Below are 17,103 nucleotides of genomic sequence, written 5' to 3' on the forward strand. Positions count from 1 at the left end.
AAGTATATTGATGGTAAATTGCCAATTTGAAAGGTATATATGTCATATTCTCAAAATGGTAAGAAAAAAGCTCTTCCAACTCATGAGATCTGCTGAACAGACTGATCTTTTAGTCAATGATAGTTTATTTCTTTAAAAAATTACAAAATAAAATTCATGTTTCATAACATAAATGAACAATAGAATCGTTTCTTAAAATGAAACCTATAGCCATCTTAATGTTTTTTAATTAACACATTGCTTACTAACACTAATTTGTCAGACATGTATGCGTGAATACATTGAAAAATACTCAAAACAATCACGATTGAGTTAACTAAATCTACTCAGGTTTAATCAGAGAAAGATCAAACAACAAAAAGAAATGATCATATAATAAAATTACATGAACACACTAAACGGAGAATAAATTATGTTTGATGAGTCTATGATGATTAATACCATTATGGCATTATTATACAAGTATAAGGATAGCAAGCGTTACGTGTACTTTATGCATTAACCCTTTCAGTGCGGGAACCAAATTTTGAAGGCCTTTGCAAACAGTTTGGATCCAGATGAGACGCCACAGAACGTGGCGTCTCATCTGGATCCAAACTGTTTGCTATTCTGATTTTTTTGAAAAAAAAAAACAACGAAGAAATGCAAATTGTAGAAATTCAGCAGACAACATTTTAGCAGACGATAAATTTCCCAGCACAAAGGGTTAAATTCTACTTTATGTAGGTGACACAATTTTTCTGTACTGTTAAGGTAGTAAACCTTTTATAAAAACAGGATGTTGAGCAATTTTGGTGTCAATATTTAATGTGTTCTGTCATTTAAACCTTTCTTTAAGTTGTTCTAAAGAAATTATACAGAGGCAACAATATTGTATAAGCTATGTTTAAAGTATTTTAAGCAGTAACTTCTGTATTTATTAATTTTTAATAACAAAATAAAAACACTGCACAAGCTACCATTGATTATTATACAGAGTAAAACAAGAAACAAGTTGCATTTATTCAATTCTTTATATATTAGACATTTAAAGGAAATGGTTTACTTTAGATGAACTTTCATCAAACAAAAACTTAAGCTTTGTTTTACCTAATCAGATATCATGAATGAACAAGAACATTACAAGTCATGCTTTGTCATCAAAGTTATTGTTTATTGTTAGTTTATTTAAGTAGAATGCATTGTTTTTGAATCATTATATCAAGAAATGTATATTCTACCATTTAGTACACATGAAGACAAAACATGCTCAAAGTATAAAAATGTATAGTATTACCATTAAAATTCCAATGGTTACATTTTCTCCCCAGTTTAAATTGTTAATTTTCCACTAAGACACTCCATCTCAAATTGAATTTAATCACATAATATTTATCGCCTGCCATAATGCACATTAAACCGTGGCCAACCAAGCATGCAGAGGAAATAAAAATTGTACACGAGTGGTGAATATTAGTGTATGTTTAAACATTATAATGAGTCAACTAGCATGGTTGAATGAACACCGTAAGGTTAAATAAACAAACACAATTGTATTATACTAGCAATTAAAGCCCGTTTGGTCGGTCCAACAAAGAATATTACTAAAAGATGCCGAACTGTAAAATGCGTGGTTATGACAACACTCCCAAATACTTAGGGGTGACACAAAGTATTGTATAATGGTGTTGCAACCATTGTTCACTTTTTTAAAACTTTTTTACTTCAAAAGCTTTTCGTCTTTAAATAAACCACTATGTTTTTTTAATGAAATGAGTAAGTTGGAAAACCCCAAAATATGCCTATATTCTATTTTTTCACTGATGAGAAATTTACAACATACTTGTCATCATTTAATGTGAACCTCATATTCTTTAAATGAATGAACCCCGATTCATTCTGCAATAAAATCTCGGTATCAACAATTCAGTTTGCAATACAGACACCAGTTATAACAATGCCTGAAAAATGTCATTTGATGCATATGAAGCAAACTGTGATATAAAAAAAACACAAGCAATTTCGTTGAATTGATATCCCTGCCATTATACTTCTGGACACAAAAGTTTTCTGGACGGATGGACAACGCCAATGTGCATCATCCTCTTATCCATATATATACTCATACCAAGTTTCAATGAAATCAGTCAAAGCACTTCCAAGATATGGCTCCGGACACACAAAAAAAGCATTGTTTCAAAATACAAAGGGCCATAACTCCGTTATTATTCGATGGTGTACAATGCCATTTGGCGTGCATCATCCTCTTATCCATATATATACTCATACCAAGTTTTAATGAAATCTGCCAAAGCACTTCCAATATATGGCTCCGGACACAAAAGTGCCAACCGGCCGGACTGACGGAAAAACGGAAAACGCCTAAACAATATCCCTCGGCCTATGGCGAGGGATAATTGATAACATTGTTCCTTTCAAAAACTCAAATTTGTAAAAATTTAAAGGTCTGTTATTTTGATTCATTCTTATTTTTTAATATTTCTTTCTATGAAGTTTTGCTTAAAGTTAATTGAATTGCAATAAATTGTCACAATGTACGTCAGAGCTGTACTGCTGTTTTATGCCAATGTGAGTGGCGTTGATGCCATGTTTAATAATATACCTGCTGCATTGCACAACATAGCTTAACTAGAAATGGCGTGGCAGAGGCCGACGCGTATCCCCACGCCCGTGTTTGACCCAGCGTTGGTAATGGGGCCATGCATAGTTGAGATTGACCGTATTGTCATAAAAGATCTTCAGTATCAATTTGAAGTACCGGTAAATCGGTGTAGAAATGAAGAAGTTAATGTAAAATAACCTAAAACAAGAGCTGTCTCCATAGGATGACATAATAAATTTATGCTCCCAAAAAATGCTTTGATCGAAGTTATGAGCATTTTTTGAAACCTAAAAGCAGATTTTGAAACCTAAATGCGGACCTGAAGTTCAAGGTCACAGGGGTCAAAACTTGTGTGCGTATGAAAAGGCCTTGTCCATATACACATGCATATGAAGGTTACATCTGAAGCGACATAGAAGTTATGAAAATTTTTCAAAACCTAAATGCAAAGTGTGACGGAAAGACAGACGGACAGACATCACTATAATTTTGCCCTCCTTTGTGGGCATTAAAATGAGTGAAAATCTCTAACCAGCCCTACTCCAAGCCCCATAACTTTTGACCCAGGGGTCAGATCAAAATTCCAAATAGTGCACTGTCCCATAATTATGCTCATAGCTACCATGTGTGTAAGTTTCAAGGATCTAGCGCTAATAGTGTAGGAGGCGATAGTGGCCAGGACCGATGGACAGACAGACAGCGGAGATAACCACATAATAGATTTCAAAATCTAAACGCGGACCCTAAGTTCAAGGTCAAGGTCACAGGGGTCAAAATTTTAATGCGCATGGAAAGGTCTTGCCCAGATACACATGCGTACCAAATATGAAATCAATATCTGAAGGGACACGGATGCTATGAGCTTCTTTTTAATCGCGGTCGCAGATTTTGAAACCTGAATGCGGACCCCAAGTTCAAAAACTTCATGCGCATGAAAAGTCGTTGTCCAGATACACATGCATACCAAATATGAAAGCAATATCTGAAGGGACACAGTATGTATGAGCCTTTTTTGAATCGCGGTCGCAGATTTCAAATTCTGAATGCTGACCTCAAGTTCAAGGTCAAGGTCACAGGGGTCAAAATTTTTATGCGCATGGAAAGGTGTTGTCCAGATACACATGCATACCAAATATGAAAGCAATATCTGAAGGAACACAGTAGGTATGAGCCTTTTTCAAATCGCGGTCGCAGATTTTGAAACCTGAACGCTGACCTCAAGTTCAAGGTCATTGTCACAGGGGTCAAACATTTTATGCGCATGGAAAGTCGTTGTCCAGATACACATGCATACCAAATATGAAAGCAATATCTGAAGGGACACAGTATGTATGAGCCTTTTTTGAATCGCGGTCGCAGATTTCAAATTCTGAATGCTGACCTCAAGTTCAAGGTCAAGGTCACAGGGGTCAAAATTTTTATGCGCATGGAAAGGTGTTGTCCAGATACACATGCATACCAAATATGAAAGCAATATCTGAAGGAACACAGTAGGTATGAGCCTTTTTCAAATCGCGGTCGCAGATTTTGAAACCTGAACGCTGACCTCAAGTTCAAGGTCATTGTCACAGGGGTCAAACATTTTATGCGCATGGAAAGTCGTTGTCCAGATACACATGCATACTAAATATGAAAGCAATATCTGAAGGGACACAGTAGGTATGAGTCTTTTTCGAATCGCGGTCGCAGATTTAGAAACCTGAACGCTGACCTCAAGTTCAAGGTCAAGTTCACAGGGGTAAAAAATTGAATGCGCATGGTAAGGTGTTGTCTAGATACACATGCATACCAAATATGAAAGCAATATCTGGAGGGACACAGTAGTTATGAGCCTTTTTGGAATCGCAGTCGCAGGAAAGTCTCTTACCCAGCCCCACCCCAACCCCCATAACTTTTGACCCAGGTGTCAGATCAAAATTCTGTCGCCGTCACACATATGCTCATAGCTACCATGTGTGCAAGTTTCAAGGTTTTAGTGCTAATTGTGTAGGTAGAGATAGTGGCCAGGATGGACGGGAGGACAGACGGCGGAGATAACCACATAATCCCCACTTTTTCTCCGAAAAGTGTGGGGATAACAAGGTGGACAAAATGGGACACAAATTGTTTTAAGTAACTTTCATGTGGAGAAAAACAGAGCATTGAAAACAAAAAATTTCTGTGTGATATTGAGCTGGAAATGAAATTCTTAGATTTAAGATTCAATTTGGGGGATAACTGCATGAATTTAAAGGAATTTTTAAAGGGGATGTAGCCTATATTTGTCTACAGCTATAAAATAAAAGTGAAGGGCCTAAAGCCCAGGTCGCTCATCTAAATCATGTAGAAACAACCTTTTATGTGTTGATCTTGTTATATTTGGGTTATAACAGTAACTGTTGTTTTTATTTGTGATTTGATTGATAATGCAGACGTAATTTTGCAAATCAGTATGGGCTTAGCTATGGTAGGAACTGTAACCCGTGACTGCCTGTGTGGATAACTCCAGTAAACTTTAGCAGACGATGAATGCTAAAAGCGTCTGCTTTAACCACCGCATCTACCTGTTCTCACTGGTACAGTACATAGAGTGTATTTAACAGCTTGTAAGACAAAGTTTGCCAGTCTAGTGTTTATCATTGAAATCTGTACATATTGGCCGCTTTCAGGGAAAACGGGGCTTAATGCATGTCAAATAAGATTAGCCTGTGCACACTGATTAGCTGTATCAATGATTTGAAAAAAAAACACACTCTCGACCTGTGTTTTTAGACACACTCTTTATAAATTTGAATGGGTTGTGATCATTTCAATCTTGCGATATAAAAAGCTATAACATAATTTTGAAAACTGAGTAGCGTCTAAGATTATACAACAGCGAACAAACTCGCACTCTTCAGCGCTTTGATTTATCAAAGGTTTTTACTCTGTATGACACAAACATGGTCTGAGACAGTATTGGATTTTTTTTTAGGTTTTTCTATAAAAGTAAAAAACACCAAGAAACTCTAGATTTGGGCAAATTTTTACCCAGGAGGCATAATGTAAGCAAACTTGAATATTGCTCACAAAGTATTTAACCCTTAACCTTTGAACTTTGAAGTTTCAGTAGATAAGATTAAAACAGTCATTTATAACATAAGTCTATATTCCTCCTAAACTGGATTTTTGCAAAGAATTAGACTTTCTGTAAATGAAAAATGCCATAAATTTTATTAAAAAGCGGAAAGTGTTGTCCCTGATTAGCTTGTGCACACTGCACAGGCTAATCTGGGCCAGCACTTTAAGCACATACATTAAGCCCCCTTTTCACAGAGATTACCATATGTGTCCCTTTGTGGGAAGGATGAACATCACTAGCGACACTAAACACACAAAACACCCAATTTGCCCTTGCCTGGTGCACATTTCATATCCAATTGCCCAAACATGTGATGGTATGGTATCCTTTGAATTTCAGCTACACCATATTTTGCACCCATGTCTGTCAACTCATCCTCTGAAATCTTGGAATATTTCATTCCCCAGCTGCTTCTAGATGCATTGCTGTATAATAAAAAATTTGATCACATGTAATCAAAACATAAACTTCAAAGGCAACCAAAATGGTATTAAGCAAATCAACAGGTATTTCTTAATCAGGTACGCCCCTATATTTGTAAAATCTAAATCTAATACAGTTTCTTAATTTTGATACTGATTTCATTTGACATTATCATGAGAGTGGGAATTAATTAAAGAGAATATATACGATCTTATTACTCTTTTAAAAAACAGATAAAATGTTGATGAATGAAAAACTAGAATGCAATTTTAGAAGTAGTAACAGAAAATAAAGGAAAGTAGAGTTAATTCAATTTTAAGTAATTTTCTGTAAATAAAAAAACTCCTTCATGCATACGTTTGGGAAATTTCCATTTTCCTGTGCAAGTGCATTTATAAAACACATACAGAATTTTGGTTCTGGAACAAATAAGAGAAAAGTGTCATTACTTGCGGAAACTTGTTGGTTATTAGTGCGATTGAAATAAACAATATTTGAGTGATGGTACCCTTTCTAGAGAATTTATTTATTTTAATCACATTTCTTGTTTATTTTCATATTCTGGTTTAAGATTGCGAGAACAAAGTTGTATATACTTGCTATAACCTTTTACCACTTACCTGTTGACACGTTTTTTAAATTTCAATTTAAAAGGACTATGGATTACCATAGTTCTTTTATATTGAAATTCAAAAAAAGTCAGGCTTCAGGAAAGAATTCCTGCATTGACCACATCTTCGTCCTGAGGCAGATCCTTGAGCAGTCCCTTGAATGGAATGGATCCCTCTACGTGGTTTTTGTGGGCTTTGAGAAGGCCTTTGATAGCCTGCACAGAGACTCCCGCTGGAAGATTCTGCGACATTATGGCATCCCTAAAAAACTTGTCAACGTCATCATGTCCATGTACGAAAATTTTGAGTGCAGAGTCGTCTACAACGTGGAAACTGGGGTGAAGCAAGGATGTATCCTCTCGCCGCTCCTCTTTTCAATGGCAATTGACTGGATCATGCGCTGCACCACAGAGGGAAGGAGGTAAGGAATACAGTGGACGCTGACCTGGATGCTAGATGACCTGGACTACGCCTACGATATCGGGCTCCTTGCTAGCAGGAACCAGGACATCTAGCAGAAGACACAACAGTTGGCACTGTCAGCAAGCAGCCAAGCACCATAGGTCTCAGGGTCAGCATTGGAAAGACTCAGATCATGAGGAAGAACACCAGAGTGGGCGACCCAATCACTATCAACGACCAGCCTCTGCAAGAAGTGGATGAGTTCATTTACCTGGACAGCAAGGTCACCACAGATGGAGACTGTGCAAGGGAGATCAACATGATAATCAGCAAAGCCAACCAAGCCTTCGCAATGCTGAAGCCCATCTGGAGGACCACAAGTCTTAGCATGCACACCAAGCTCTGCATCTTCAAAAGCAACGTGCTGAGCGTCCTTCTGTACGGGTCAGAGTGCTGAAAGACCACTGCTATCATCGAGCGCAAACTGGAAGTCTTCCAGAACAAGTGCCTGCGACGGATCATGAGTCTTCTTGCCAGTCATGATCAAGAACATGGAACTGTGTGAAAGAGCTGGCACAAACAGCATCGCTGAGACCATTGCTTTGAGGAGATGGAGATGGCTAGGCCATGCAGAATGCCATCCCACTCGCTACCCAGGGTGGCACTGAGATGGCTCCACAGGGGAAAATAAAACGTGGACGACCGAAAGAGAAACAGGGTTGTCATTATTAACCGATTGCCGATCGAATTCATCGGTTAAAATCGCCAGAAAATTGGTTGTTTTTCCCGAATCTCTAAAATTGCAATTGGAAGTTTTTATGACGCAAACCAACAATAATTGACGAGAAAAAACCGTAGTTTAGTAGAGCGACGCCCCGTCATTCAGTCAGTCCGTTAACTCCGCCTAAGAGCTACTGTTTTCAATGAATTTCTCAGCGAGTGGCCAATATTGATTTTTTCAGCTGTCAATCAAATTCTTCTTGGTAAGCACGTCAACCAATGAGCGCTCAGGCAGCCGAATACACACCGACCCCACGTGAAACTGTATCAAATAGCTGTACATTTCACAGATTATTACTGACCGTATCTCAACGAATGTAGCACTGTAGAGCGTAATTAACTAGTTTTTTTAGTTAGAGAAAAAGTTTCCACATATTAAAATGCTCTTAGATTTTCTTCCAAAATAAAAGATATTAGCGACCTCTGCGCTACGAAGTTGTTATTCAGCATCTAAAAATTAAAGTCTGCGCTATCCCCGAGGTAGAATGATGTGATGTTATACATGAAGTCTAATTTTGGCATGATTTTCATCTGTACATGAAAAACACGAGATACATGTGTCTCTGTTGCTAGAATTTTCTTAACTTTCCGTGAATAATGAAATCTGAAAATGATTTCGGATAACACATTTGAAAATACTTCAATTAAATAATTCATTTTGTTATACAAATGGTCATAACACATAATGTAATAAGTAGGTAAATAACGTGTTTTGGGATTGCTAAACTATGCATACATATAGGTCTACATGCATGAATGACCTGACAAGTTATATCACGATCCGGAATGAAAAGTAGATCTACTCTGTAAAATTAAAAAAAAGATGCGTTTTTATTCTCAGATATTCACTTTCATTTTCGCAAACTTTTCTGAAAGGAGGTACATGTAACAGTTTAGATCGAGTCGTTGATTTGTCGTAATTACTAAATATAAACGGTTCTCAATGCTCTGAAATCGCGTCACGTGATTCACGCATGTTTAATGGGAATTCCCCAATCCCACAATTCAATTCATGGTCGGGGGCTTCGCCCACCTGAACCCCCTACCAGGGCCTTGACCTGGACCTACAAGGGGGCCTAGGTGGCCTCCATGACCTCCGGCTGAATCGGATGCTATTCCAAAATGATCCTTTGTTTACAATCATAATGACAACCCTGGAGAAATAGCGGTGAACCATGGAGCGAGAGCTCAAGAACAGAGGTCTCACTCTGCAGACAGCACCAGCAACAGCAGCTGACAGACCAATGTGGCGCTCACTTGCCATCGCCTCAAGCACCAGACGGCGCAGAGACGATCGAGTGTAGTGAGTGAGTGATGGATTACCATAGAAAAAGAATGATCAAGTCTGCAAATGCATTCATAGTATGAATGCAGCTTTTTACTCCATCATACTCAGCTTTCTACTCCATCATACTCAGCTTTCTACTCCATCATACTCAGCTTTCTACTCCATCATACTCAGCTTTCTACTCCATCATACTCAGCTTTCTACTCCATCATACTCAGCTTTCTACTCCATCATACTCAGCTTTCTACTCCATCATACTCAGCTTTCTACTCCATCATACTCAGCTTTCTACTCCATCATACTCAGCTTTCTACTCCATCATACTCAGCTTTCTACTCCATCATACTAGCTTTCTACTCCATCATACTCAGCTTTCTACTCCATCATACTCAGCTTTCTACTCCATCATACTCAGCTTTCTACTCCATCATACTCAGCTTTCTACTCCATCATACTCAGCTTTCTACTCCATACTCAGCTTACTCAGCTTTCTACTCCATCATACTCAGCTTTCTACTCCATCATACTCAGCTTTCTACTCCATCATACTCAGCTTTCTACTCCATCATACTCAGCTTTCTACTCCATCATACTCAGCTTTCTACTCCATCATACTCAGCTTTCTACTCCATCATACTCAGCTTTCTACTCCATCATACTCAGCTTTCTACTCCATCTACTCAGCTTCTACTCCATCATACTCAGCTTTCTACTCCATCATACTCAGCTTTCTACTCCATCATACTCAGCTTCCTACTCCATCATACTCCTAAAAATTAGATTCTGAGTCATGACTTCAGTACAGTGATATATGCAAGATATTTCAATTACCATGGAGTATCCTAGCAATGTAGAGGTCAAGGTTTACATCCCCACTCTGGGAGCATTCATATCAACATTGTCCTTAACCCTTTGCATGCTGGGAAATTTGTCGTCTGCTAAAATGTCTTCTGCTGAATTTATAAAATTCGCATTTTCTTCGATTTTTTTTCAAAGAATACTATCAGAATAGCAAACAGTTTGGATCCTGATGAGACGCCACGTTTTGTGGCGTCTCATCTGGATCCAAACTGTTTGCAAAGGCCTTAAAAATTTGGTTCCCGCATTGTAAGGGTTAAAGTCACCAAGTACTGGTTCTACCCAGCAAGCAGACTTTCTCAATAAGCCTCAGGCTCTTCATGCAATCAAGAACAAATAAAAAGTTGCAAAATACATTTAATGTTATAAACTAAATATACAATACAAATGTCTGTTCTAGGATTCAAACCTAATATCTTACGTAGGAGCTATGCGTACTTACAACAATCAAACAGTATCAACTTAACATAATAAGGATTTAATCAATCCGAACAAGCATGCAATAATTTATAAGTGCCAGGACAATTAGATCATTAATCCTTTACCAGTTAGATACGTATTTTGATGCTTTTGTAGTCCTTTAGAAAGTAACATGTAATTAAATACCTAAATCTTAATAAATTCAAGTTTTAATAGTTTCATTTTCAACCCTTAATTACTGATGAGCAGCAAACAACATAAAACCTGAACAGACAGCGAGTTACTTGCAGGCTGTTGTGTTTTATTTTTTGGTTGCAAAAGCCATTTTCACTTTGCTTCTTATTTAGGGGCAAAAGGGTTAAACTAATAAAGAATAGATAATTGGTGCTGCATACAGTGCATGATAGATGTTATATAAATTTTACTTTAAACTTTACCCAAATGTCAATGTAACCAAATTTCACCAAAATGTGCCATCTAATAATTTTTAACCGAATTGTATCATATTTTATGGTGCACATTTATTCCGCTATCACCTTGCCATAATAAAATATGTCAAATAATAAAATGATACTAAATCAACAATAACATTACAAGCCACAATATAATAACACTTAAAAATAACAATGCCCCTTTATAATGTTTTGAAACTTCATTTATCACATAGTTTTAGGGAAATTAAAATTGCACTATGGAAAACCCAGCTTGAAAGAACAGGCTGTAATTTAATCATTTAAAAATGTAAAATAATGCATCAAATGCACAAGGAAACTGCACTTTTTTTGAAATTTTAATCTTTATTATCCACTAGATGCAGTTTGGCTCAGCAATTTAATATATATTATATATTACTTCAGCGTTTTTTTACACACTTGACAAACCACTGAAGAGAAAAGCTCAAATAATTAATGTGTTGAACAAATTGGGCACAGGGTCCCCCCCCCCCCCCCCCGAGAGAAATTTCAAAGGTATGGGTTTGCATAGCCCCAAACCATACTTAGCATTGCCATGTTGTTAGCAAATTATACATTTAAGGATAATTATTGGTGAAATTTGATTAAAATGATCAGTGTGTGTACATTGGGTTCTTAATTGATTGTGTGATAAACTATAAACAGAACAATGGAAATGTGGTTCATATTCTTTAATGATCTTCCAGTAAATATTTTCATCAATACAATGACTCCTAATAATCTTTGCCTCACTACTGATACAATTCATATTTGAATGAGTTTCAACCTGCAGATAATTATTCTCGCGATTGTCCTGATTGAAACGCTGCCAAATCTCACTGGAAATGGTCCTTTGTCTCTCCTTACATGGAAATCATAAGCAGAGATCACGCAGTAGGAAAAAAGAAATCTAATGGACCAGTTTCTTCTGCCTTTTGTTTCAACAGTTTACTGATAAATAAAACTTTATGAAGGTCATATAGAACACAATTTGCTCATATTGAATGAAAAAGGTGATTAACCAAAGGAAGGGGACATGTGCCTCAAGGCCCTCACCTAAGACCCAAACAAACTTAACTATTGAGAAAAGGTGGACTTCAAACGAGTAAAAGTTGTATATCAGAGTAAAAGTTGTTTATCAAACAAAAATATTTCATTTTCAGGCACATTATTATGACAAACATTTGATAATTCCAAATATTTAAAACACAGAATGTATATGTTTATATTAAAACCTGTTTAGAACAGACTGTTCACAAGGTTTCATTTTAGTCATGAATACAAGGCAAACTGACCTGCCCCCTAGTGGCAATATTTTTCAATGGACTGGAACTATTTTTGTGCCATATCATTCGAACTTACTTTTTTAGCAATATAAATTTGACTATAAATACATGCATTACTTCTAGGTGTTTACAAGCTTTTTCTTAATTTGACCTTGTGACCTTGTTTTCAATCTCACATGATCCAGTTTCAAACTTGGCCAAGATATCAATGGGAAGAATCTTCTAAACCAATTTGATCATAAAGATCAGAGCATAAATGTTGCCTTTAGAGTGTTAACAAGGTAAATGCTGACGATGACGAATAACAGACAAAAGGCGACTAAACAAGCAAATTTGTTGAATTGATATCCCCCGCCTATATACTTCTGGACACAAAAGTGTTATATTTGACACTAAAAAAAGCATTTTTTTGAAGATACAAAAGGCCATAAATCTGTTATTATCAGATGGTGTACAATGCCATTTGGCGTGCATCATCCTATTATCCATATATATATACTCATACCATTTCAATGAAATCCGCAAAAGCACTTTCAAGATAAAACTCCGGACACAAAAGTGACGGACAGACGGACAGCGCCAAAACAATATCCCTCCTCCTCTGGCGCGGGATATATACTCATACCAAGTTTCAATGAAATCCGCCAAAGCACTTCCAAGATATGGCTCCGGACACAAAAGTGCCTATAGTAAAAAGCTTTTTTTCAAGATACAAAGGGCCATAACTCTGTTTTGAACAGATGGTATACAATGCCATTTGGCGTGCATCATCCTCTTATGCATATATATACTCATACCAAGTTTCAATGAAATCCGCCAAAGCACTTCCAAGATATGGCTCCGGACACAAAAGAGCCTATAGTAAAAAGCATTTTTTCAAGATACAAAGGGCCATAACTCTGTTTTTAACAGATGGTGTACAATGCCATTTGGCGTGCATCATCCTCTTATGCATATATATACTCATAACAAGTTTCAATGAAATCTGCCAAAGCACTTCCAAGATATGGCTCCGGACACAAAAGTGCCGGACGGACGGACAACAACAAAACAATATCCCTTCGCCTCTGGCGGGGGATAAAAAGGTCACCATCAGCAAAGTGCACGTGCACAACTTCATATAACAAACAAACAATTCATACAGTCTGAATGTTCTATGTTAACAATATCAAGGAGTACTTTAATCTAACAAGTTTGTGCTTACAGACAGACGGATACACTAGTGAATCCAGTACTTAACTAATACCACTTACATTTTTGTAAGGGGAACACTAATTAAATAAAAAACACCCACATTCTGAATTTTAAGTGGTAAAACACCAAATAGGTTTAGATACGGCAATAGAAAAGATTGCATACAATGCTTTGCAATTCTAACTGTCAGTTCATACACAAATCATTTGCTTCAATACCTGTTAACTAAACCATTGATCATCTTGAGTGTTATTGAATATGATCAATTTACTTCCATTCAAATTTCTTCTCACTGCAAGTTGGAGTTTTGAAAACAGTAATTGATATGCTTAAGTATGGATCTGACGCTTTAATTTGATTACAAAGTCATTAGCTTGTAAAATGATAGTATGACATTTTAACTGCCAATTTTTCAACGTGATACCAGTTATCAACTTATAACAATTGGATCTGTATCTTAGTACGAGTTCTGGTTGATGTAATAATAAGATCAGTTTTACATCAGTTAGTCTGTGTAATTAACATTTGTGTATATGATAGATCAGTTTTAAATCATGTATTTAAGTGTTTTACAAATATTTAAATTGAGTTAACAATACAAGTGCTAATGATTTAGTGGCCTCTTTTCCTGTATATTAAGCCAGGTTGGAGATAAATTGACTTTTTATAAAAAATGAACATTATTCCACCATAAGTATGACATGATCTATTATGTTCAGTCATCATTTTGAAAGCAAAACAATTTAAATATACATGTTTTTTTCAACACAATTTATTAAACAAATTACCTAATAAACAAATGAACACCAAGATAATGTTTAAAAGTGAATTTTTCCTAAATGCTTTGCCTTTGCACAAGTTGAAGCAAAATACAACGTCTATGTGCATTTATTGTAGGACTTGCTCAGTTTTTTTTAAAGATTATTTAATTGATTTAGAAAAAAAACTGTAGTATTAAATATGATTTAAATAATTATAATAACTAAGGACTTTTTTTAATGTGCCAGCCCTGGTTGTAAAACTGGGGACCTCTTGAAGCACAATCTTACCAGGTACTTGTTACCGCTTGACCGGGTAATACATGTTTTTTTGCTAAATAAAGGGACGTACGCAGGAATTTTTGACTGGGGGGGGGCATCCGGGGAGGATGCAAGAGGGGTGTTTTATTCCATTTTTGTTTAATTTGGCACATTTCAAGCTGAATGTTAATGCTTTAAACAATTTTTTGTAATAAACATTAATGGAATATTACAAATAAATTGGCACCTTTCTGAAGTCTAAAGTTTTTAGTATTGGTGTAATATTCACACCAATGTTTAAAGCATTAGATTTAAAAAATTTATAAAGTTTGATGAAGAAGGAAAGCAAACTTTGAAAATGAAAAACCTTTATTAAGAAATGTGTCATAAAGTTTGACTGACATATAACAATAATGATATTTTCTCTTTGAATTTAAACATCCTATAAAGTTTCACAGTAAATTCCTAATAAAATGATTATCATCAGATCTACTTCTCAGTTTTACTTTCACCATCATCAACACAGATAAACCATCAAAATTGTCTTTAACTGGGGTCTGCGACATAAGATTAAACCTTGAATTTTTTCTCTTTAATTACCATTTTCTGTACATTTTTTTACGGAACTATTTCAGATGTTGAGCTGTTTTTTTGGTATGTGAGTCAACCTACATGACCAACAAATCAAGTGTAAAATACGTTCCGCCCCTTTGATATTTTGTTAAGTTATGGGCCACGGACTTTATTTTTATTTCAACTCTTTCCAATATTGAGCTGATTATTATGGTCTCAGTAGGTTGCTTATAGCAGTCGGACTGCCTGTCCCTTCGGCATTTTATTTTACAGACTTTTTTTAAAAAGCTGAAGGATATTGACCTGATATTTGGTGTGTGAGTCTACCTACATGACTAACGGATGAAGTATGACTTCCGTTCCGGACCATTAATTTTTTGGCGAAGTTATGGGCCTTGGACTTAGACAAAGAAACTTGCCAGTTAAAATAAATGACGATTATCCTTTCACACTCTAATTGCTTCCAATATGATTTGTTTTTCACAAATTATTGACGACAGCAATTTTTAGACCTAATACCTCCTGTATCATTTGCTTCCATATGCTGCTTCTCTTTCATTAGACAAATTAAAGACATGTTACATCAACCATCGAAAGATGAAGCATTCAGGATCACAATTGACTGAACGGGGATGTGTGTACAAGGCGGTAAGAAAACATTGCGTAGGGGCTTATCTCCACTGGCGAGTAAAATAACGCTAATCACCTTGTTTATCGGGGGCAATAAAACACATCTCCTCTTTTGTATTAACGGAAAGTGTACTGTGATCCCTTTCATGAGGTAAAAAGTGCAGTAGGCCCATTATTTAAAAACAATCCAAACTTGTCGACAGCCAGCTGGGGGAGGGCCCTGGGCCCCAGGTCTGCATACAGGCTTGAAATAATTTATAAAAATCGTGTAAAACTGCTCAACAAAAATAAGACTGTCAAGATTTATCAACTAAAGGTCATGTTATAAAAATAGTTGTCTTGAGTCACAAGGTTTATTTTGCCTGTTTGAATCACAGGTGTTGGGTGCGTAGCCAAGTCACTTTAACACTATCAATATGTCATAAAACAACATTTTTCATCATTTTGACAAAAAAATCTGATATGTTCAATTAAAACAAGTAATTTAATGTTGTTTCACAATTAAATGAACATTAGGTTACCAAACATTCGTTTCAGCTCCTCAATACTCAATATATTAAAAGATTAACTGTGTATTTAAGTTACTTTTTGAGCAGTCAATAAATTAAGTGACAATACATTTTGATATATGCCTGCGCTAAATACAACATTCGGATAAATAACTTCCGAATTATATTCCAGTTAAGATACTCTATAAAACAAACTTCATTGTAAAATCGAATTCCTGGTTAATTATTACCTCAGCTAATCAACAATATCAATATATTTCAAACGCAAAAAGTATCGGTGATTCGGATTTCAAATATCAGCATTTGTCGTTGACACATGTGCACATTATTTATTAAGAGATTTAATACATACTTCCTGTTTTACTCGCGCCAAAATTTAAATATATCGGTATTTTCCACGGACGTCGTAAGTGTTTTTGAAAGGCAAATTGTGGCAAATATTGCATACGTGTACATAAAAATATTTTTTATGCCCCGAAGAAGGGCATATAATGATCGAACCGTCCGTCCGTCTTTCCATCTTTCCGTGCACTGGGTTTAGGTTTCGAAAAATGCTATGTAAATGAACATAGAACTTAAGTTAAATGCTTAAGTTTGCTGTATCTTTCTTTCCTATTGTTTCATCCAATCCTATAGATTCATCCACCCCCTTATTTTGGTAATTATGACATATTTCTCATGAAACTTAAGTTAGTTATGCTTATTAATAAAAATCTATAACATAGATGTTGTATTTTGGTTAAGAACATGTGAATTTTGATATTTTTTAGGGAAAAATTAAATTTAGGTAAAAATTGAGTAAAATCTGCTACCCGTGCTGTGTAAATAACAGTAATTCTGAAAATATCCACGTTTTAACAGTATTATTGTGTTTATAAGTCAATAAGAATATATATTTAGTGATTTATATCCAAATTACTTAAAAAGTTTTGTTTTCCTATAAAAATGATGACTGA

General features: G+C 35.9%; 3 protein-coding genes across 9 annotated transcripts in view; 1 reads left to right on the forward strand and 2 right to left on the reverse strand.

The window, feature by feature from the left end:
- LOC127855326 (transmembrane protein 98-like) overlaps positions 1-16,399 on the reverse strand; it is a 39,733-nt gene extending 23,334 nt beyond the window's left edge. The window contains exon 1 of one of the 3 annotated variants that reach the window (XM_052390816.1): positions 16,378-16,399. The gene's annotated coding sequence lies outside the window, so the exon portion shown is untranslated. Of the gene's footprint in view, positions 1-1,276; positions 1,415-16,159; positions 16,277-16,377 lie in introns of those variants that run through there. The other 2 variants (XM_052390812.1, XM_052390811.1) reach the window with 2 other exon arrangements.
- LOC127855319 (sterol regulatory element-binding protein cleavage-activating protein-like) overlaps positions 1-17,103 on the reverse strand; it is a 252,067-nt gene that overhangs the window by 142,058 nt on the left and 92,906 nt on the right. The window lies entirely within an intron of this gene.
- The window catches only part of LOC127855321 (uncharacterized), a 54,991-nt gene that overhangs the window by 6,339 nt on the left and 31,549 nt on the right, over positions 1-17,103 (forward strand). Inside the window, exon 1 of one of the 4 annotated variants that reach the window (XM_052390795.1) lies at positions 16,482-16,553. The exons of 2 other annotated variants lie outside the window; for them this stretch is intronic. The gene's annotated coding sequence lies outside the window, so the exon portion shown is untranslated. Of the gene's footprint in view, positions 1-16,481; positions 16,554-17,103 lie in introns of those variants that run through there. One more of the 4 variants, XM_052390796.1, reaches the window with a different exon arrangement.

The sequence above is a fragment of the Dreissena polymorpha genome, chromosome 13 (genome assembly GCF_020536995.1).
Source record: "Dreissena polymorpha isolate Duluth1 chromosome 13, UMN_Dpol_1.0, whole genome shotgun sequence".
In the NCBI taxonomy this organism is placed as follows: Eukaryota; Metazoa; Mollusca; class Bivalvia; order Myida; family Dreissenidae; genus Dreissena; species Dreissena polymorpha.